At 42.5% G+C, this 23,922-nt stretch overlaps 1 protein-coding gene and 1 long non-coding RNA gene across 4 annotated transcripts in view; both read right to left on the reverse strand.

Annotated features, from left to right (window-relative positions):
* NHS (NHS actin remodeling regulator) overlaps positions 1 to 23,922 on the reverse strand; it is a 246,257-nt gene that overhangs the window by 204,714 nt on the left and 17,621 nt on the right. The gene's annotated exons all lie outside the window — the stretch shown is intronic.
* On the reverse strand, positions 1,338 to 10,107 carry LOC118166398. Its single transcript, XR_004750490.1, has 2 exons — positions 4,187 to 10,107; positions 1,338 to 4,107 (listed from the first exon to the last, which is right to left on the reverse strand). It is a non-coding gene; the product is annotated as an uncharacterized LOC118166398 (long non-coding RNA).

The following is a 23,922-nucleotide window of genomic DNA, read 5'->3' on the forward strand; positions in this document are numbered from 1 at the left end:
GAGAAAGAAACAGAATGCCCAGTTAATTTTCCCCCTCACAACATACTTGCACAGGCAAGTTTCCTTCCCAGAAGTGCCACCTTTCTTTTAAACATACTTATGATGAGCAGTATGGGAGAGGATGCTCCCTGGACAATGTGTCTGCCCCATCTCTAAGGTCCCAGCAGAAGTTCTTGTGGGATCAGGCAGTCAGTTGATCAACAAGACTGCTATCAAAGTGTGGGCAGCATAAAGGGCCAAGGGATCAACAAGAAAGTACTTTGGGAGAAAAGGAATCATTTAACATAAGTAAGAAGAGAAGATGCGGAGCAAAAAGGTGAAGCTGTTGCATTCCCCAATAGAGATGTGAAACGGTAAATGTCAGCACCTTCATAAATACATAACAAATCTTAGTCTGGGAGCTAGTAGTTTGCAAGAGAGTTCTTGGAGGTTACAAAAACACAGTGTGATGTGTACAGGATTATAAAAGCAGGAGGTCTCCCAGGGCATCCACTCTACCTCCCACCCAGCCAGGATTATTTCCCACAAATCATCAGAATGCATTGCACTTACAACAAAAAATGTTTTGAATACATTTATCTTTATTGTAGGGCTCTTGAGCAGCTAGGCTTGCAGGGGAAAGAGTGAAGAGATTTAAATGAATTAAGTGAGCAGAAACTACTATTGTGCTTTTAAATTGTTATTAAAGACTTCTGCAATCTCCTGTAATGGGCATATCTGGTATCTGCGAGGCACTTGGTGCTCTTTGGAGGATAGTACATTTCAGACAAATGGTCTCTTGAGGAAAAACTGAAACAACAGACCTGAAACAGCTCTGCTGTGTCAAAGGCATCACACCGACTAGATAAACCTTTATGTTTTCAAAGAAACCATTGTACTCTTAGGTTGCAGAAGCATGCACCAAAGGTTTTGGGAACAGGGTGTGCCCTTTTTGGCTCTAACAACTTTTAGAGAGCCAAGAGAAAGGTCCCATGCCTTTCTTTTAGGGTTTTGTAGCTTGCTGATTATAATACATGCCTGACCTCAGGAAGCAGCTAAAAAAAGCTTTCCCAATTAATGTCACCTGCTAGATCAGCAGGCATTACAGGCTATCAAATATTAAAAACAACTTTTTAGAAATGCAGAATTGGCCTTATTAACCTGAGGGAATGGAAGAATGTGTGGGTGAAATCATCACTCCCGTGATTTAACAAGAGCTTGGCCTCAAGTGCTTTTCCCTAAAACCTGTTCCCTCAGCATCCTTCCTCCACTGGCCAGGTGCAGGACTGGCAATGGTCACTGCTCTACCTGCAGAAGTGTTTCTGCAATTTTATTTTATTATTATTATTTTTTATTTATTTTTTTTGCAGGCACTCAGCCTTGCACTGAGATTGTTGGAGAAAGAGGAGGTAGAAGTGTTGCTGCCAAGCTCATAACTATCTTCAGGGACAGGCAGAGCAGTCACATAGGGAGCAGAAATACAGCTTTATGGCCCGTTTTGCTGTACTCTCATGTCTGTAGGCCTAGTTATTAACTGACCCTCTGGGTTCTCTCTTTATGAAAAACCTCAAGCAGTTTTTCATGTCATCTTCATGCAGAATGGCAAAATGCCACAAGTTGCACAGTATGGGAAAGCCAAGACAAGTCTCCCTTCCTCCCTACCCTTTTCAGAAGCTTTGCTGCCTGCAGAACTGGGGGAAGGTGGGAAAGATGCCCTCCCTTCTTGCTGTTGTTTTTCCCTAGGCCTCCCGTAAGCTACCAGCAAATATCAGATTGCTGGCTCAGCTGGAGAATTTGTTAAACAAGAGCTAAGGATTACTTACATAGGAACTGTAAACCCATCATCAAAATGCTTGTAATTGCATGAGAAGCCAGCTGTCCAAAATGTGGAGGTCTCAGCCAAGTTTTGAGCAAAGCCACAGGGCTCTTGCTTTCCACCTCCCCCTGTCCTTGTTTAAAGAAAAGAAAACAAAACACCTTTAGCTCAATTAGTGGGGGGCACTTCCTCTGTCTCCAAGACAGGGAGCAGGTTTCTGTCAATTAACTACAAAACGACAGGTACAAAATCCCTGATAGCGAAAGGCTTTCAAAGGTGATGCCTCTGCTACAAGCCTGGTCTCCTTACCTCCTTCTGCAGAAACTGTAAAAGTGCTCCCTCTTTCTCCCTTTGCTCTCCAATTTGGCTTATCTAAGGTCTACCAGGTACACATACTCACAAGAGCTTTTCATTAGAAGCAGGGTTGTTGCCAGGCGAAGCAAATACAAGTGAGACGTAAGCTACCTATCACCCAACATTGCCTCATTGCGCCACCCCTCTCTCCATACTCCACCTTGCTTTCCTCACACCCAACAGTGACCTGAACTGCTGGGCTATAAGATCTGGACAAGTATTTCTGCCAACTCATAAAAGCCCAAGTAAGGGAACAGCTCCTGCACTTTGGTATGTCAGAGGTGCTTGATCTCAGTAGCACACCAGCCCACCTAGGAGTAACACGGAGTCATTTTTCATACACTTTCACGGCAAGGAGGATAAATGGAGGTTCACGCCTGATAAAGCAGCCATCACAGCCTGTGATTGAGTCATGACGACTTCTTCAACCATGGTAGCATGGTATTAAGGAATTCTATTTCCCTGCCTCTTTCCTTTTCCTTTGCTATTTTATTTTACATTTGAAGCTCAGAGTTTTATTATTTCTTCTTTCTTTAGTCATTATAAACACTATGGATCGTTTGTACTTCTTGAAATCCCCAGTGACAGGTACAGTTTGTCCTGACTGATGTTGACTTTAACTTGTTTTGCAGACACTAAATAAATGACAGACTACGAACAGAAAGGGCCAATTAAAGAGGACAGAGGACCTGAAAGCTGCAAAGGTGGCCGCTGCTCAGAAGAAAAATCTAAATTTCCAGGTTTAAAAAATGGATGGAAGCTTGTAATAAACAGCTGGTTTATGTCTGGCTTAGATAAGGGGCTAACAGACCACCAGCACTATGAGTGCAAGTTTCGTCTTCACTTGTTTGAAGGAAACAAGATGTCATTCCTGGCAAGCCAGCCATTCCTTGTGCTGCTCAAAGCAGTGACAGAATGACAAAGCTGTGGTGCAGGTGAGCAAAGAGCAGGAGGACATCCAGAAACAGCCGACATCCTCGTACTGCATTGCGTGCATCTATCATCTGGCTAGATAAGAAATGTAACAGCAACTTTCTGTGCCTGTGAACAGACACAGACACTTGAGTTCAGTTATTACAGCTGTAGTATGCTCCCACTCTCAGCTCTGCGCCTTTTCTCCATACCACCCACTACACTTGGAACAGCTTCCCGTTTCCTTTTTACCTAATGACCTAAATCTCCACAGAACCCATTTTCCCCTCGAAGCCTTCCTACATCTGCTACATTTGGCCTAGCATCTTCGTGCCATTCCATGGCCAAATTGCTGTCCTGGTCCTGGTAAAAACACCTGGAAGAGGGCTAGATTTCCTCCGCTGTTTGTAAAGTGCTGCATGCATTTATGCAGCCTTGTACGTACCAGGAATCCGAGAATGACTTCCCGCATTACGTGCCGTCCTACAGCACGCGCTCTCCAGATTTCATTACAAAGAGCCCTAATCCTCACGCAGCCATGCCTCAAGCTGCCTGCTGCCACAGCTACAACACCAGCATCGTGATGAAACAGCTGTGTTGGGGCGGTCAAAAAGATGCAGCGAGCTTCTTTCTGTTCAACATGCATTTTGTCTCCCTCACGCCTATGTGACTTGCAATAAAGCAAATAATTCATGGTCTCAAATATATATATGTTAATTTTGCTGTTAATGTTATTATTAATGTTTAATTAGTCTTTGCTCTGAAGATGAAAAACACTGAAGCACATAAGTTAGGCTCCTGCAATTACTGTGACTGAACTCACAAAACCAGCTAATTGCACTTGCAAATTACAAGTTAGCTATTTGCACATCTACTTCCTCAGTCTGCCAGCACCACCACGATAACTGAGTACGGAGTCTGGAAAAAAAGTAGGGTGAATTATAGTAATTCTGTTCACTGTTATTGGTTCTCTATTTCACTTCCTACATACCAGGATTTTCTGATCCTGCTCCCACGGCCCGAGGATTTTCAGATGATTATGCCCCCTGATGCGTGCAAAACCCAGGGCTGCTTCTCGGGGCATCCCACAGCCAACAGCAGCAGAAAGAAGTCTCCAGGAGAGACTCCCTGGTACGGGGGCAAGTGTCAGCCATAAGGACCATGCCTTCTGCTTCTAGCCCTTGCTCACAGAGCGCTGCTGGCCCTTCGCCTCCCCTTGCAGCCACCTCCTAGCACTGCAGTGGCCCAATAGCTAGGTGTGGGCTGAACCAGTTTGGTGAATCACAGCACAAAGCTCTTGGACATGCTGTCATGGCTGCTGCAAAATGGTCTTCTTGGCACACCCGTAACACACATGCATAAATACGCTTTCCAGCTTATTTATAAATGCACACATTCAGAAATATGCATTATCACACATGCATAAATATGCTTTTCAGGCCAACACAGAGCACCAGCTGAAACCCTAAGGGAGGTGGTGACACCGAGGCAGCTTTGGCCCTCACCCCTCAAATCACACCATACCCTCAGAAGAGAACTGAGCATTCGTACGGTGCAGAGGATGAAGGCAGAGCATCTAATTGCACCAAGCTCCCTGACATCTCTGTCTGGCAATGCTCAGACCCTTCACACTGTCACAGCGAGGCAGAAAGGACTGGACTCATCAATAGCCTCCCTGAAGCAGCACTGGGGGGAGTCTGCGGTGTCTCTGCTGCATGGTTCATTCATATTTGACCACCTCTTTGACAGCACATTAATATAAGACTTAGTGGTTGCTTATTTTTCCTAATGATTCCTTAGGAAGGGTATATGACCTAGATGGATGTCTGAAGGCAGCAGGAAGGCAAGGGCTGATCAAGGCTCTTTCTCCTGACAAGCAGATTTCAGTTTGTCTGTTTTGCAGCAGTGTCTTATGTCCTCTAACAGCAGCAGGGCCTCTGAGTCCTCTCCCCTCCCCCTCACAAAATTAAACATTTGCTTGTTTTTCTAATCTTGCTGTAGACAGCCTCCACAGGTCACCCACAGAAATGAGGACACAATATTAAAATCAATCTGCCCCGCATACTCATTTAAACAGAAGGGGAAAAACAGAGCACACAGCAGAACTGCAGGACTAGAATAAAAACCAATAATGTGCCCCTTCTCTAATTTCTCTGAAGGTCTTTCTAGAGTTTTATTCCCAACAGGGCTCCTTAGATGCCTCGGTTTGCCTGCAGAAACACTTGATATTTCTGTAGTCCAAATCAAAGTGAATTAAACATTAAAGCACTGTGATAGCATAGCAGGTCTGATGTAGGAGCAAAAGTGGTTAACGTGGCACTGAAGTTTATGAAGCAGTGAACTGGACTTTCCCCCTCCTTCTCCTCCTTCCTCAGATGTATTTACTTATTTATTAGTTCATTCATGCATCCTCAGCGCAAAGCAAAGCAATCTCCTTCCAATACAACTCTCAAGTTATACTGGTCTGGCACTTTGCATTTCCTGCATATTGCATGACACACTTACGTGTGCACAAGCTGTGGGACACGCTGCATGCTGATGTGTCCTCGCAGATGGTGCTTCCCAAACACTCCCTCGTCAAAAGGCAGCACATCAGCCGAAGGACCTCCAATGCTCCTCAGAAGAGGAATCCTTCATCTTTCAAGGGAAGGCTAAGGGCGCATAAGCACCCACCGCCTGAACACCATTGCCACCAATCTTCTTCAGTCACAGGGTATAAAAAGCATCAAAGAGACGTCTTATTCACAGGCGGGATCCTGGAGCACCGTGCACTGACTCCGATTGTGTGAGATTACCAAATGAGAGAGAAGCCAAGCACACGTGAACATGAGCAGGCACACACACAGGTACCGAAGGGTCTACAGCAACCAATTCAACATTCAGACACGAAGAGGAAGAGTTTGGCTTCTCTTCCAGGCAAAGCAGGAAATCAAACACAACAACAAAAGCTGAAATGAAAGAAGTAACTCAGAGGAGCACACTAGAGAGCCAGGAAAGGGAATTAATTCTTAAGGCCAACTAAAGGGAAATAGGCGCTAGCCAGGGCCTTGACTTACATATAGTAGAAACCTGCACTTCAAATTAAGCCCAGAGGAAGTTTATCCACCAGAGCTGAATAATGAAACCATCATTCAAAATGATTTCTTGTAACTTTTTTCTTTTTTTTTTTTTTTTTTTTTTTTCCAAGAGCGAAGCTGCAAGGCAATTTAAAGCTCAACTGTATTAAGGTTCATCGGGGCGAGGTCATCTGGAGATGCTCTGATTCCCTCTGGGAGTTCTGATGATTTTGACTCCCCTCCCACACATTTCTATTTCCCTCTCTCAGCATGTCACATCCATGGCTATCAAGCCCTGACCGGTGAGGGATGGACACGATTCAGATCCCTTCTTTATTCTCTTTAGAAATACTTAGCAGGTTCTTTAGAGATGCTTTTGATTATTTATTATGCAGGACAAAAAGTTCAAAACCTTTTTCAGCAGTGGTGAACCCATTCCTTTCCCTGTTTTTGAGCTGCAGACATTAATTTCACAGCTAACTTTATTTCAGGAGGATGGCTTTGCATAACCCGTGAGATGGCTCTAAATCTCCATTGTGGTTCCCCCACCAATGCAAAGGAGAGATGCAATATGTATATGTGCCTGAGGTCATCGCCAGCTGAACGCCTCAGCCAAATACTCAGCCAAGTTCCTGGGGAGAGGGCAGAGTGCTCTTACACAGATCCCTACTGTCACCAGGGTCAGGCCCTGTGAATATACTGTTTTAACACATGCCTGCAATGAAAAGGGGTCAGGTCAGGACACACAAACATCCCAGGCCAGATAAATGTACAGAACTGCAGAGGTAACAAGCCAGACAGCTCATATGTAACTTTGCTCAAAAGCTGGCATATTAGATTCCTTTTTTTCCCTATTATCATTATTTTTGACAGAAAAAAAAATGTTATGCAGAGCCAGCATTCAGGAAAATGAACATAATGTGTGTTTTAGTGGCTCTGCTAAAATGAAGATAGGAAAAAAAAATATGTCTTAAGTTCATCTATTCTCTTCTGAATATTCTGAATGCATTTTTCTTGCACCTTCACTTTGCTTTAAGAACATGGCCACAGCAAGTATGCACGATACATTATTTATTAAAATCCTCCTTCTGCTCTGATTTCTGACTATAAACATGAATGTGCCTAGTCAAGATGAAAAGGTACAGCATTGATTCAAACAAATGTTTCCTTGATGGATAAGCAGCTTAAATGTCCTTCATTGCTTCCTTATTTTCGTTTACATGAAGTGCCCAAACTATCCACTAACATCAGGGTCCCTTTGGCCTAGGCATTAGCCAACATCTGTGAAAAGACTATCCCTCCCCCAAGAGTTTCATGATCAAAATGCCAGTGAAAAGCAGAGATAGAAAGAGGTGAACCAACCTGCTTGCCACCACAGAGCAGGCTACTGGCCAGGCATAGACCATAATCCGGGTCTCCTGCCTCTCAACAGGGACGCCACACTGCTGCAAGCTCTGCAATAGCTTTCACTGATACTGCTAGTGATTCAGGTTGACCCAGTGAGGCTGGCTCTTCTCACCTCTGTTGCATATGAGAAGCTGGGGATCTATTGAATACTCCCTTAATACTTCCTTCTTCCTCTCCCTGGCTGGTGTTATCTCTCAGGGGAGGCTCTGCAGCTGGGGGAGAGAGAGAAGGGAGAGAGGGAGTAATCTCCCTATTACAATATGCTTTGCAGTAACAAAATAAAATAATAATAATAAAAAAGCGAGACCTCCTGGACTGTCCTATTTGCTTAAGCAGGGAATAAATAATATAAAAGAAAAATGTACGTGTAGAGATTTGAGGAGGGTTTTTCAGTCTATGTATTTAATTATTTTTTTTTTGTATTCTCTCTCTAAATTAAGATTTTTATTGACAGGAAGTATTTGGCTTTTTCCCCCTAAAATTAATTCTGAGAAAAGCCTGTATATTCCTTTCATAAATAGCTGCTTTAGAGAGGAACAAGAAGATAATAATGACATGCATTCCTTCTCAAGAAAAAGAGGTAAAAAAATAAGCATCTACTTTCCCCAAGACATGAACGTGTGCAGTGTGGCTAGCTCCTTCTCTTCACACCTGTAATCATTGCCCTTCTCAGTGAAGTCAAGGACATGATTTTTTATTAAGAGCATTTCAGAAGGCCTCTGGATGTCCTGTCCTCCTGAAGGACAGCAGCTCCCTGCACACACGAGACTTCTCCCAAAGCCCAGCTCCAGCTGTAGGTTATGTGCCATTTATCTACCTGCACTGGGATCCACCTCTTTTTCTCCCTTCACGGGTACCCCAGGTTTCATACTCTTCCTTTTCCGCTTCCCTTTCTACTACACCCCTTTTCCCTCCCATTGCTAGCAACCTAATGTGCCAACTAGGCTCAAACAATAGCTAGCTCCTTTCATTTAGGGCAGTAGTGTTTCGTTGTGTATTATAGCACGTGCAGTTGAACGGAACTCGATGGTCAGTAGTGGCTGCCAAGATTTTTTCCCTTAGCTGTGACATTACATACGTGACTTCCACAGACCAAAGTACTCCGTATGTAAATAGTGGAAAGGCACCAAGAACAACTCAAGCCCACCTTTATCTCAGACAGCATCTGTTCTGCTGAGTAGCTGTGGCATAAGTTGGAGTGTAAGATTTCTTACCGTTTATTTTCAGGAATTACCCTGCTATAGGGAATTTTATACCGGGGAAGTCTAGCTTAATAATGGACCGCACGAAAGCATTCCATTAATACAGAAAAAGCCATTTTGCTTTCAGTAGTTCACATACGTGGTGCAGAGGGACAGAGACAGCTTGAAGCCCCACTTAAAGTGCCCTCTGGAGAAAACTGCAAAACTTGTTGGTTAGCTGCAGCGTAACTGTGACAGATACGCAAAGCACGCTCCGTAGTACAGAATTACACGGGCTAATGGAAATTATTTGCAGGAGGGATGGCAGAACAGTTTGTTTCATCGACTGGTACAGTCTTTGTCACCAAGGCTTTCAAATGCTGCAACTCATTTAAAAAGACAACTAAAACTATACAGGGCAATAGAGAAATAAGGACTTCTATGACAGTATTTATGATTACAATGAGAAACGGGAAGCATTTTGGTAGGGACAAAGCTGGGACAGAGCTGGCAGTTTTAAATTATACACACACACTTTTCAGGGTTGCAGACCTTTTTAAAACACATTTCTAGCCTTCCCTTATCGAAAACCTTTTAAAATATTCAGACATGATTAGATCAAGCATTTCGCTACAAAGCCCAATGAATGAGCTGTGGCATTTCAGCTGTCTGAAAGACATGACTGCGGAGTGAAGCCTAGGGGAGGAGAAGAGACTTTAAGCTTCACTGACATACACTCCATATAAAAGGCATGCTAGGCAGACTTTTTGGGTCAGTGGTAATCAGCAAGAACATTAAAGCCTAGCTCTACTGTAACCGTGGAAAAAAATCTCTTCTACTCTAATAGCAAAAGCAGTCACAACGGCCGTGGTGAGCAGCCAAGTGAGGGGCCACTCGTGCTCCTGTCCTTCTGAAGCCAATGGCACTACAGCGCTGACGCCGTGAACCTCTGCCAGGGAGTAAAGCCCACTCGCCAGAGCCCCAAGACACTGCCATACTCCTGAATTGTGTAGGCATGCTGCTTTTGTGCCACCTGGTTAGGAGACAGCTCAAGCACAGATTAACCTAGTGAAAATGTTCCCACTCGCCCACCTGCACCAAACAAGCACGTCGCCAGCCCCCGGATTTGCAAGCTAAGGAAGGTTGTTTCCATTATGCGGTACTCGCTGTTTTTACTAAAGTCAGCTGGCAAGAGACTTGCATCCCGTGCTCAGGTTTGTGTTCTTTCCTCCTCGCTCTGCTTGAAGTTCTTCAGCTGTTGAAAGCAAAACTCTCTAGCTGACCGTCAAGTCATTCAGATCCCAGGCTTCACTTCCCATTAAAGCTGCACACGATGATAAGAAGCAGGTCCTTATTTTACTCCAGCTGAGATTCTCCCTCAAATTAATCATTCGTGCTTTGAGTAATTTTTTTTAAAAAAGAAAAAAAAAAAAAAAAGAAAAAAAATCTCTATGCAGCACTTGGATAAATACTGCACTTGAGTATATGTAAACAGGCTCCAGTGGTAGATGGCATGCTGTTTGAATGTTTGGGATTTCTATTATCTTATGATCAATTGGAAATCTTACTTGGATGACATAGGACCCTTTCCCAAATGTTAAACATACAATTTTAAAACGAGCTTCGTTTCTTTAAAATATACCCCAAGTAACTAGACAGAGCTTCTTCAGACGTTGTTCACAGATGTGGCTGGCTTACCCAGGTTTGTATCTTTGTGGAACTTGCATTTAGAAACAAAATCAGGACTTGACGATGATCAAGGTAGAACAGAGGCTATCTATCACCTTTCAGCAACACACACACCCTTGAAAAGAGTCTGGATAACACTCCCTCCTGCTCAGCTGCCCGTGGAAGCCTCAATGGATTACCTCATTGCTCCGTTAGTGCTGTCTTTGTCAAGAGACCCAATGGGCCCAAAGTTTGGTTTTAACAATTATTGGCAGCAACAGTCTCAGGAGGAGAGGGGAACTTCATGAAGGGCTCCCCTAGGGGAATCCATGAAATCCTCCATCACACAGGGAGGACATGGTCCAAAGTCCAAATACCCAAAGGGTCTGCCTCCAAATTCCGCAAAGACCTTGCAGTAGCCCCTCATTTGCACCATCACAATTTGTATCTCTGCCAAAACCTCCTGACAGATTGATGCTACAAGCGTGGATGTTTGCCTACGTCTCCTGCAGTCTTCATGATGGGCACGGCTAGTTTTGGGGAGGGCAGCAATGAAACAGCCACCTGACATTCAGTATGTGGGAAACACACAGGCAGACACATAGCTAAGGAATGCAGCAAATAAGTCAATATGAAAAACAGAGGCCTGGCTTTTTGCACGTACCTGGAGCTCCCACAACTCAAATACTAATAGCACAGGCTCAAAATACAGAAAAAGATGGTGGAAAATAACAGAAGAGAAATCTAATGCCTTGCCTCAATAATAGCATTTCCTAACTTCTAAGGAATGATAAAGTGACCTACATGCACTGCAATTAATGAACACTTTTCCTGTCCTCTGTTTCTGGAGCCAGACAGCCTGCACACCATCACAATAGCATCACAGGTCTCATTCTGTGCGTGTCATAAGCTTTGCTATGTAACAACACCGAGTTTGCCGTTCCATCCTGGAAGCACTCTGTATTTTGGGAAACTACTGGCTGGTGCTTGTTACCCGGCAGGACCAAGGCATCAAGAGTAAGATACTGCTTCTTGAGCAAGTAAAGAGGCTCTCACTGGCATAGAAGCAAATGAGCAGCTTTCCCAGGAGTGTTTTTACAGGACACCAGCTCAATATTAAAAAAAATAATAATAATAAATCAAGGATTATGTATGATGAACAGCTGGAGTATGTTAAACATATTTTACTTTAGGTTTGGCAGGGTTTAGTAAATCATGATTTAATCACACTCCCAGGCCATCACTGTAAACGAACTCTGGAAATGCTCAGTAAGACATAAAGAAAGGATAAACAGAAGAATGGGAAAGACATTTTACCAGGAAGGACATAGACTTTTATTATATAGCTTTGGAACAAAACAAATGTGAGGAAGTCTCAGAAAGGAGAGATGAAAAGAGATACGAAAGAACACCACAGAATTTCATAGAATGGTTTGGGTTGAAAGGGGCCTTAAAAACCATCTGGTTCCAACCTCTCTGCCATGGGCAGGGACACCTCCCACCAGACCAGGTTGCCCAAAGCCCCATCCAGCCTGGCCTTGAACACCTCCAAGGATGGGGCATCCACAGCGTCTCTGGGCAGCATATCCCAGTGCCTCACCACCCTCTGAGCAAATAATTTCTTCCAAATATCTAATCTAAATCTACCCTCTTTTAGTTTAAAGCCATTATCGCTTGTCCTATCTCTACACTCCCTCACAAAGAGTCCCTCTCCTGCTTTCTTGTAGGCCCCCTTTAGGTACAAAAAGGCTGCAACAAGGTCTCCCCATATCACCCTCCTCCCTTGATCAAGGGCAAGCTTCAGCTGCAAACCTGGCTTGGAGCTCTGGGTGAGTGTCCCCAGCCTGCATGTGTGCATGCATACACATATGCACACACACACAGAGCTGTAGGCTCTGGATGCTTTAATGTGAACTGCACATTCCCTGCTGTAATAAGACTTCAATGTCAGGAAATGCTGCCATTTCATTCAATCAACTAAGCAGTGCATAAGCCCAGGTAAATTAAAACTAGTTTCATGCAAGTTTTGAGGAATACTGTCATGTGCTTTACTGAAAATTAAGTGAAAGTCAGTGAAAGCTATGAAACTGACTTCAGGGGCACAAGGTTTGGCTGTCTGGGCACTGCATTTACCTCATTCTAGCAATTGCAATAATTATTGTAACTAAGTCAATGCTTTGATTTATTCTTTATTAGCACCACTCACTCATTTTTTGTGGTTTCATTACTCCCTAGAAACCACACGTTTATAGCTCCTGGGCCAGACTCAGAAGGAAGGCTAGAAAACTGATCTAAATTACAGTTCAGTAAATTACATTCTCCAGAATCTTCTCAACTCCAAAAGAGCTGGGTAAACAAAATGTTAAACTGGAGGTTTAAGTGATTAAGCATGGTTCATTGCATGCCATCTTCTGCCCTCCTATTAACTGTTTGAGTTATAAAAATATAAAAAACAGCAACAGCAGTTGGCCAAGCCAACATACAAAAAAATGCATGACTTTTCTCCAGAGCACGCCACTTCGAGCAATATGCTGGAATGATCCTGTGGGATCTCCGGGGCCAGAGGCAATTCCTCTTTATTTAATACAGCTCTATAGATCTCCCTTCCACTAGTGGATACAATTGCTTTTGATTCCATTTATCATTTATCTTAATATCTCAAAAGGTTGAGGTGAGGAGTTCCCCAGTTGCTCAAGGACCCACCTCATATAGTTGTGAACTTACTTGTTAGTTTGATTTTATGTCCTTAATGTCTTTCTGCTGTACCCAGTTCTTCTGTTTTCCTTGGCCACATCAGGGTTCTGCTTAACAGTCCAGATTCTACATTGCTCTAAGCTCAACATTCCCCCTCCCTCAAATAATTCTATTAGTATTATTTTATAATAAAATAACATTAAAAAAGACTTAGTTCTCATGATCCATTTTTTCATATACTTGTCTTTGTGACTTCTAAATGTATTAATTTTTTGTTTGTTTTCTATCCTTCATGTCTCATGTTTTTAATAAGAACTCAAAAAATACTGGAGTTTTCAGTAATAATTTTTTCCTTTCTAATTGTCCAATTCTTTTTCCCCACTTACTACACATCTTCCTGTTCTTTGTGAAATTACCGCTTCCAGACTATGCTGATGTACGTGAAGGAAGAAAACTTCCCCCCTTATCTTTTCATTCTCTGACTTATTTTCCTTACTTAAACATGTACATACTTATAATGAAAATGAAAGCATTTTACAATACAAAGAAGTTTGCCAAGCATTCAGTTTTAAAGAATAGTGTGAGACCATATGAAAACATCAGTTCTTACCAACACAGATAAAACTTTTAACAAGAAGCTAGATCATCTTCAGTTAGTTTTCTAACACACTCATGCTCAGCTGCTTGATTATTTCTAATGGTCTGGCCTGAAAGAACATTCTAAAAATCCATAAATGTGAAGGCTTTCTTACTGATATGGGAGTTATTTTTTCAAGCTTACTCTTACTTTATGTTCTGACTTCACAGCTTTCAAAGCAAGAAGGCACATTTGGCAGAAAACAGTGAAAACAGTGAAGGAGGTAAGGTCCATGCATGCGCAGTCCTTATTAATGGGGACTATAAATAAGCCTTGCTTTGAAACTCAGATACTTGAAATGCAAATACAAGAAGCTTGAGTCAAGAGAAGGTCAGCTGTGATGGACTTCCATATTAGCGGTGTAACAACATTGGTGCATTTGCAGATTATTCATTTTGCCCAGTGGAAATGTAAGTTTCTAAAATAGAACAATCAAGGGAATGATTTTAACACACACTGCCAGTAGTCCTGGGACTACTTGTGCTGACTCAGATTTCCACCAGGAACCGGCTGAGATTCTGGAAGGAAGGTATTGAAGACTGTGGTGGATACTCATCCTTTTCATGTACGCACGTTTTAACGGCTGCTGCCAGCCACCAAGCTATAGGACAACAAATATTATCTTTTCAAAAGGGAGAACTGGGGAAAAAACATAATAAGGAAAGGAAAAGCCACAAATCACAGCCCTCAAGTTAATCATACCTTGGACAGTGGTGGCAACCAGGCCAAAGCACAAACAGTCTTCATGAAGAATTAGACTTCAAAACCTATACTTCCAAAATCAGCATGCTTACACATCATTGGGACCTAAATATGGTACCTCTTGCCATTGGAAGTGTTAAGTTCAGTTTGGATGCATCAGTGGAGGCAGCGGGCACTGAAATCTTTCCTCACAACCCTGGTTAGTGGTGACCGCAGGAGTCTCAGGACAGAGAAGATGACGTGCATTGGCAGCTCTACACCCACCACATCCAAAGCTGGTTATGAGAGACCCAAGCCACCCAACGATAAGAGTCTCCCATGGGGGACCACTCCTTAAATCTGTCTGTGCAGACAACGCCCAAAACTGTGGCATCATTGAAATCGATGGCAAAGCTCCCCTGGACAGACAGACATCTGTGAGCCCAAAACTCCACCCAGGGCATTTGACAGACGCTGGGGAACAGTGCAATCACAAGAGACGCAAACATTTGAAATATAAGTGAAGGAGAGAAAGTCCTCACAGCAGATTTTGCTGTGAGGTCTTAAATTGAAAGAAAACTCCTTAAGAGAGTGATAAATATCATTCACAGCTTTTATCTAAGCATCCGCTCAAAGTATTTCCTTCTTTTCTAATTAAAATAGGGATTTGAGTGCCAGAACAATGATCTGTAGACAAAGAACCTCACAGACAGAGGGATCACACTAGCTCATTTCCTATTTAAACAATGAAATCAAACCAAGGTTTGAGAGACCAGGGTTTGTTGCTATTATTTGAGCTGGCACCACACACGCTCTGCAGTACTTTGATGTGGCTGCCTTAGGCAGCTCATAACAGGAGTAATAATATTGTAAAATATAAACAATTGCAGTTAGCAGTTTGGGAAAGAAAAAAAAGGTCCTTGCTTTTGCAGCAAGAACAGCATAGTGCCTTCCCTGATTGCAAGTTCAGGTAAAACCAACCCCAAATTTTAACAGTCCCAAATCAGTGCTCCTTTAACGTGTTGGGGCAGCTGGTACAGAGATCCCGTGAGCCAGGCAGTGTAGGCACGGGGCAGCCATAGTGCTCCAAGCACCTCCCTGGGGACAGGGACAGGCCGAGGCCGGGCCAGGGCACAGGCCCATGGGTGGGCCTGGTGGGGCAGGGGCCATGGCCAGGCAGGGCAGGGCTGTGGGGAGCTGGAGCCTGGGCCTGCTGCGGCTTCGCTTGGGCAGGGGCTGGTGGCCCTGGGGCTGACGTAGGGGCCTGGGCTTGGGTTTGTGGGGTCTCTTTTTCTTCACGTCTCCTCAGGTTTCTGCCTTCCATTTTCATCCTGTTCCAACAGCTCTTGAAATCAGTGGGACTCCTACTGGTTTTAAGGGTCTTCAGGCAGACTCAACAAAACCCCATTTTAGCATACTCTTCTTGAGATGGGGATGCAAAACACACTGGTTGATTAACTTCGCATATGTCACAAAAGTAGAATAAAATTCATGTTATCAATGCCAAGAAACAGAGGTCTACAACTGAATCCAAAATGGTTATTGTCCTTTTACTATCTATCACTGTGCAAAAAGCTTCTTGTATTTTGAAGCCTGAAGCCAAGCTCACATGCCTTACAATTCATTAGATCAAAGAAAATGGTTTATACAAAACTAGACAGATTTAAGGACATACCCAAACATGTCTATTTACAAGTCTAATCCTTAAGGCATCAGTTATATTACTCAGTCTGTACATGGACAATAGTATTGGTGATGGTGGTGTTCCAATGCCCTTACTAAAACACATTCAGATGGATGCTTGAACATCAAGAGTTGTGTTTTCATGAAGAGTTATATCTGTGAAAACCTCTAACTCACAAAATGAAGTGATGTTAAGTTAGTCTACACACCAGCTTATGTGTTTACAAGATTTAAAGAAGGGTATTTTGCAAAAGAAAAAAAAAAAAGAGAGAGAAATGAGTTAGCAGGAGGAATGTCATGAGAAAAATATCTAAGTGGTGTCATATGCATTCTCCAATTTTGAAAGAAAGATGTAAAAATTCAACCATTTTTAACTGTTACCCTTCTACAATTTTTCACTTTTTTTTTTTTTTGCAAGAATAGAAGGCACTATCAGTGCCAGACATCAGTACCACTTCCAGATTAAACAGCAAAACCTACCAAAATCTCCTCTGAAGAAATAGAAATGAAAAAGAAAAAATGTGGAAGCACACAGTGAATGCAGCAGCAATAGCCCTTTGAGTAGGATGGGAAACTGCCTCTTTGTTGTACTTGAAGAAAACATAACGATATGCCTATCAGGAAGTCCTCCAGACAGACAACCTAGCATTTATTTATGTTTGGGGTTTATTTTAAGGTGCTGAGATCAGTTCCAAGTTAAGTTCACCTTAAAAGGGAGAACATACACTAATCTCTGTCCATTATTGCCAACTCCAAGTATTCAGAGATCAGTAGTCAAATGTTCTTGGCTCCTAAAACAAAGTCTGCATACATAACAATCAGATATAAGTATCAGGGCTGTGTGTGTTGTTTTATAATGGAAGTTTCAGGCTGTGAACTTCTAGAGTTCAAAATACTGATGTTTACAACTAGACAGGCTAGTAACTTTCTTCTTTCTAAACACAGAGAGTTGATGCTCAAATGAACATATGACTCCATTTTTTGGCACTCTAAAGATGGTCAATAAAATCACAGAAATTGGCAACACTGCCTGCATGCTGTCAGCAAACCATGAACCACGGGTGACAGTTCATCTACCGTTTTACAAGGTCCCCTTCCATCAGTGTTCTTTTCCAAACAGCTACCAACAACTCTCAACACCCTATGCCAGCACAAAGCCAAAAAGGTTAATAAAATAACTGTTAGCTGCATTCAAGGACAACCCTGTAACAGACAAGATGAGCACAAAATGCTTTAGCTACATTTGCATACTAGACTTACCAGCAAGTATAGCATTTTGCTCTTGCATAGCTTTCACTTAAAAGCAGTGAAGACCTTATAGAGTACCCTTAGCTTCAATGTTTAACTCATTCTCATCTTTCAGAGTCCACAACCAACACCTAGGCTATCCACTTCTTCCACACACAGCACAGTGACAAAGGGTCAGAAAACCAACAAACTGTAATTTCAATATGGAACAGGTAATCAGTACGATTACGTGCTTCTTTTTGGCTGTAAAGCAATCTCAGTGCTTCAGAGTTAGTACAAAAACATTTCTCTGCTTGCAAAAGAAAATAAAACATATTAAAACCAAAAACAAACAACAACAACAAAACACAATGGGGGACATATCATGGGCATAGAAACATTTTGGACAGTGCTACAGGTCATAGATTGGCTATAACGAACGGTTCACTATGCCCATCCAGTAGACCTCTCAAGCATCCTCCTTCCCAATGTATGGGAAAGTCCTAGGTCATGTCATGGATATAGAGATGCACCTCAGAGAGTAGGTCACTTGTTGGGAGAAGTACCCCAACCACGACTCTGACTGGGCAGCCTGCCACTGAGCAAACCCACCTCTAACTATTAGTCTCCTGTTATGTGGCATAGCCCTAGTTGCATCACAGCAATCCCCTTCCACCAGACCCAGCTGCTTCTGGTAAGTATGGTCAGTCACAGGATGCTACTTAAATATATATGAAATACTGGCCTGGCTGCGAGGAAGCAGCAAGCAGAAGTCAAGTGTGGGAGCTCGATGTAAGATAAGTACCAGCCTGCTCCAAGCTGGACAGAAATCACACAGTGTTCCCAAACCACACTTTCCAAAGCCAGGGTATTCAGGCTTTCTCCAAGACACAGACTTTTGGAGCTAGGAATTCCACATCTAACAGCACTGCCCTTGGGGTATAAAGTAAGATGATTCCTCCACCACATTTGGAGGATGTAACAAGGTATCACCCAGCAGCACTGGGACATGCTACAGAACCAGTTAGTTTGATATTCTTAACCCTAAGCCAGATGAACATTCATCAAAATGAGAAATCCACACATGCTGGTGACTGACTCCCAGCCAACGGCTGTTCTGCTGCAGGACACATGGTCTCAGTTCAGGCCATTCAGGCTCTAAACCAGCAACTCATAACTGTGTACTGTAACAAGTTGCCATATTAACATCATTAACATCACGTTTGCCTACTTGTCAAGTCAAGACAGACATTTTCACCCTGCAGTATCTCCCAAAATGTTTCAAAAGGCAGGTCACACTTAAGGAAATCCCCAGTAGAGCTAGAATACCACTTCCAGTTCTGCATCAGCATGGGGACAATAACACAACTGCAAAAGAGTTCAACCTCCCAGTGTGGGTATTTTTCTTGCCTTAGCTTAAGTGGCGTAAAAGATAATAACTCTGAAGCACAGGTATATGCTAAGCCAAGTGTCTTCAAGGAGTAAAGCATTTTTATCTCAAAATCATCTATTCCACAAAATTTATTTTTCAACACACAGTTAATGTGATTTGTTTGAACTTAGGTTAAATACATATAAACTATACATTTTATATCATTATATATATATTATTTTTTTAATATGAAAAATGCAAAATCGTAAAACTGAAGGTTTAGGAGTCATTTGCATGAAATAAATTATCCCACATTGTTTTAATTTTCTTGCTGATATTCATGTGGGTTCCTCACAGCATGTTTGTCAAACATTGCCCTTTATGTTAAGACTTTGGCAAGTATGATAAAATACAAATGCAGGCTCCATAAAAGCATATTCACAGCATATTTACATTTATAGCATTTAAAATAATTAATATAGAGGACAACAGTAGAGTGCATTTATTCTATGTTCTGTTAACTTGCTGAGATTGAAACGAGTTTGTATTTTGAACGTCTGAGGGTAAAGATGTAAATACTAGCCCCTTTGATACAGATAGGAGAAGGCTTGTGCATATCGAGCTCGTAAGAAAAAAGAAGTAAGATGAAACAAATAACCCAGTTTCTCAAGAAAGAAAGATAACACTGTGCCCAAGTTCAGCAGCACTGATTAGCAGAATATACCCTCATTTACTGCTTCTATATAGCCTAGACGTACATAGTCAAGTTCCATAATTAGTGCCCTCTGCTATAGAGTATACATTCATTTCAGAATGGAGGGGAAAAGAGGAGGGGTGGGGGCAGATACTTTTTTCCACATAAAAGAAGCTACTGTGTTTCTGCTGCTCTCCACAGCCTGGTTCTGTAGGTGGCCATTTAAACAACAAAGGGAGTTCAAGGGTTCAAAACAGATTTCTGCTGCTTAATACCCAAGAATCTGCATTTTTAAACTCCGTCTCCCTGCTGTGCAATTATGTATGAATTTAAGACTAGCCGTTTTCTTATAAGAGGCTGTGTTGTGCAAGTGGGAGACAAAATCAGGTCACTCAATCATGAGAAGTAAATTTCCCCAACCAGCTGTTGTACTCCAGAGAGAGACAAAGAGAGAAAGGCAGACTTTATTCCCTTCTCAGACTAGTGCATTTTCTAATCACATCCTTTGGAGTACCCCTTCCATCTCCCTTCAGACCCAGAGACTAGAATGGGAACCTAATTAAACCTTAAGTAGTGCTGTGTAAAGACCAACACTGTTTTAAGACTTCTCTGAAGGAAAGGCTCAACCAAGACTGCCTCTGTAAAAATATGCATCCCCTGTTTAAAACAAGGCACCTGCCCTCTCTGAGACTTCTGCATCCATTCCAATCTCCCTTTCTCTTATTTCCATTTGAACATTTTATTTACAGTTGTTTCTTTCCTGTGAAACATGTTATACATCAGCTCTGTGTGATCACACTGACCCATAGGCACTGGAGGTTTTGTTGTCCCAGAGTAAGCGGCCTAGAGAAGAACAGACTGATCCAAACTGCTGTGCTTTGCCCCATTCCTCACCTTAGGATCCCTCCAATTTTCAGCAGAAACTCCTCCTGGGGCTTTGCATGGGTAAGAGAATCCACAGCACCAAAGCCTGGCCCAGCATGCAGCCTCCTTCACGCACTACCCTGGGACAAACATCCACATATGAAGAATGAAGAAATATTTTATAACTTCCCACAGGAAAAAAAAATAAAAATAAAAAAAAAATAAACACCAAACAAACAAACAAAACAAACAACAGCACACACACACAAAACCCCAAAACCATCACAATCTAGCTCCTGGTGTTGGACCAGAATGCAATACTGGTGAACATCTCAGACAAAATTTCTATTGCTAAGACCAGCTGATTTCTCATACACTTTGATAAAGAGACAAATCAGTAAATAAAGTTAAAAATGTTGCCAGAAAGACATGGCAAAGGAAGAAAATCAAGCTTAAAGCATATGGCTATGTGTTTTTTTCATTTGCTCCCAGGCATACTGTGTGATCATGGACACAAAAAGACATTTGGGAGATTCAACCCAGGAAGAAATTGCATTTCTGACTGCCTTGGAGGTGGCTACTCTCAAACCAGCAGGCAACAACTGCTTCTCTAGGAAAGATCTGGCCCAAGCCCGTCTGCTGTATTTCCACCTGGCAGCTCTGCTCAGGGAACAGTTACACTGCACTGCACAAATTCCGGGTGTGCTGCCACTGCCCCACACAAGTTGGCTCTTCCAGGGCTCAGGGTCTCATTTACTTTATGGGCATTAACTTTCTAGTTTCTGTGTTAAAAATAAGTACTATTGCACATTACCGTTTACTAGGCATTAAAAAAAAAAACAGTGTTTCCAGTGACCAAATGTCAAGAGCAACTATACCTTGTTAATTGAAGCCTATTTGCAAAATAAATTAATGCCATGCACTAGAGGTTACAAAGCTTATTCTGTTTAGTTCCAACATGTGCAATGCACTGTATTAGATCAAACAGGAAAAACAAATCATAAAATGTGTTTTCCTGCCCTGATTCTCTGACACAGTCCGCGGTTTCAACCCTGACCCAGTGTTGTTCAGTGCTGAAGAGCTGTGGACTGATTCATGGCTAGTGAGACAAGCAAGAAAATCAATCACTGGATCACAGTAGTACTACCCTTTATCAGCAAATGAGAAAAAGCTTGGGTTTTGCCCTTTTCTTCCATATGCAGTAAAATACCAATGGCTGTAAAGAATCTTTAGAGAGAAATTAAAATGTGTGAAAAAGTCTGTTAACTGAAGATATAACACTTTAAACTTATGGATGTATGAATATATAACATGCATGTATATGTCTTTGGATTTTAGAAATTACAACTAAGATTGCACTGATCAAACTATGCTAAAGATCACAGTCAGACAAAGTGAATGCTTCCCTATCTCCCCAGCTCTTTGCCTTTCTGGGATCACAAGGCTATGTTTTATGGAAATGGAAAAAGAAAAAAAGAACTTCTGAAACAATCTTTTTTGTCGTTGTTGTTGTTTTCAGTCCCATTTGCCACTTTTCTGTCTGTAAGACACGAAGGGAAGCAAGAGTGCATGGTCTACCCAAAACAACCTTTTTCTTCACTTATGCATGGAGGAAGTATTTTTCTCCCACAGAGGGCAAGTATCACAGGCTGTTTTCTGGGGTGAGGAGAGATCTCAGGTAGCCACAGGAGAGCCATTAAACATTTGTGTATGACTCCTGCTGGAGTCTTCTCTCGAAATAAGAGCAAATTCCAACACTACAGGCCCAAGTGGTGCTGCTTCAGCAAATGTCCCCGCAACAATAGCTGGGGGTCTGCATAACAGCTTCTCTCTGAAACCTTCATCCCTCAGGCACTTGGCAAGCTTCATTTTTCCTTGAAAGCATTTCAAGGTCTTCTCTTCTCCCTGTTTAAAAGCTGTACCGGGCAGCTTTTCTATCAGTCCATTTTGAGAGAAAATTTTTGAGCCTTCTGGAAAAGGAAAGCATCAGCTGTGCAGAGGCTGCTCAGGGAAGGCAATGGTAAAGTAAGGAGAGAAACTGGGCCCAGCCAGGCCCAGGACCCACCCAAAGTTATTTCATGTGACTGCAAAAAGACTGCAAGCCTAGCATTAGGAGTTCAGATGATAAATCCTTCCAGATGGGACCTGTGCACTGCTGTGCTTTCTGTCTGTTCTCCTGTTAAAAAGAACTGGAGCCACAAAACTGCTCTCATCCCACACATCTGTGGCAAAATAGCGCCTCTTTGAATTCCGTTTCAGCAGGTATTAAAAGGCAGGGATTGCTCTTTCAGCTCTTGTTAGTGTTTTCATCCCATTTTGGAATTTGTCTATCATTTTTATCTTATGATTAAGAAATGTTAATAAAGATTGATGGTCTCCCTGAGGAAAAACAGGTGAGATAGCGCAAGCTGAATTATCATCCCAATAAATCTTCTTTTCAAAACAAACACAGCTTTCTCGTCTTGCAAAACACTGTTCTTTAAAGACCATACTTTGTGTTTTAATAAAGAAGAAGGTCTTTCAACTGTACTAACGATTAGCAAATGAAGATGGCAGCTAACCAAGATGCTCAGGCCTTTAGCTGTAGTCATTTGTCAGATTAATAAATTAAGGATTGTGTATGTCTTCACTTACAATGGCTGAAGTCATCGGGATTAGACGGACAATTAGGAAAGGCTGAAGCATTGAGCCCAGAGAAACAGGGAGGGCAAAGAGAGAAACTGAAGAGAAACACACTCAGAGAATGCACGCACATAAGGAGACGGCTGCCTGCAGCCTCATTCAAGTGGTGAAAGATACAGAGAAATAAAAGAGGAGTCCCAGAAACAGCTTATAAAAATAATTAGTGGCATGAAAAGATCTACAGATGGAGAGAGACTGAAGAGGTCTGATGTGTTTAATTTAGATATAAGGGCACATGAAAGTGGTACACAAAGTAATGAATAGCACAGAGAAAGAATTCCGGGATTCTTTAATTATCCAGCTTTGTAATGCAAGAACAAGTGGGTATTCAGAGAACTGAAACCAATTCCAGAGAGTTCCCAGGCAATGCACAGGTAACCCATGGAGCTGCTGGCTACATTTCATCACTGAGGACAAGAATTTAAAAAGAATTAAAATTAAAAATTAAAAAAAAAAAAAGCTCAATTAATAGTAGCATGTGCAATGACAACATACGGAGTGAAAAAAATACACAGAAAAGCTAGAAATGCTGATGATTCAGGGGACCTATCGAAACCAATCCTGCCTTCTCTGGGATAAAGCTTCATGCGTGGGCAGTTGTTACTACTTCCTACTACACTACTTCTTGCACTTTTTGCTTGAGCCATCTGGTACCAGCCACGGCTTTTCTGATCAAAACTATTTTCCCAAGTACATTTTCCCCATCTCAACAGAAGAATAGGAAGGATTCTCCTTATCCCCCCAGAACCCTGTGCTGCTTCAGACTGCAAGAGCCAAGGCGTGCAGCAGCAGAGACGCGGGGCTGCTCCCACCACCAATATAGCAGGAACCCCTTGCATCACCGTGTGGCTGCCCCCATGGCCCTGGAACAACTCTCTGGAGGCGTTCATGCCCCCTCCAGCAACAGGAAGGCTGGGGGGACACCCCAAACTGCCCATCGTTCCCAGGCATTTCACAGGTACCAGAGGGGCTGTGCGGGGAGATGTGCAGAGGAGGCCCTGCACACTGCCCCACA

This window comes from Oxyura jamaicensis, chromosome 1 (assembly GCF_011077185.1).
Source record: "Oxyura jamaicensis isolate SHBP4307 breed ruddy duck chromosome 1, BPBGC_Ojam_1.0, whole genome shotgun sequence".
NCBI lineage: Eukaryota > Metazoa > Chordata > Aves > Anseriformes > Anatidae > Oxyura > Oxyura jamaicensis.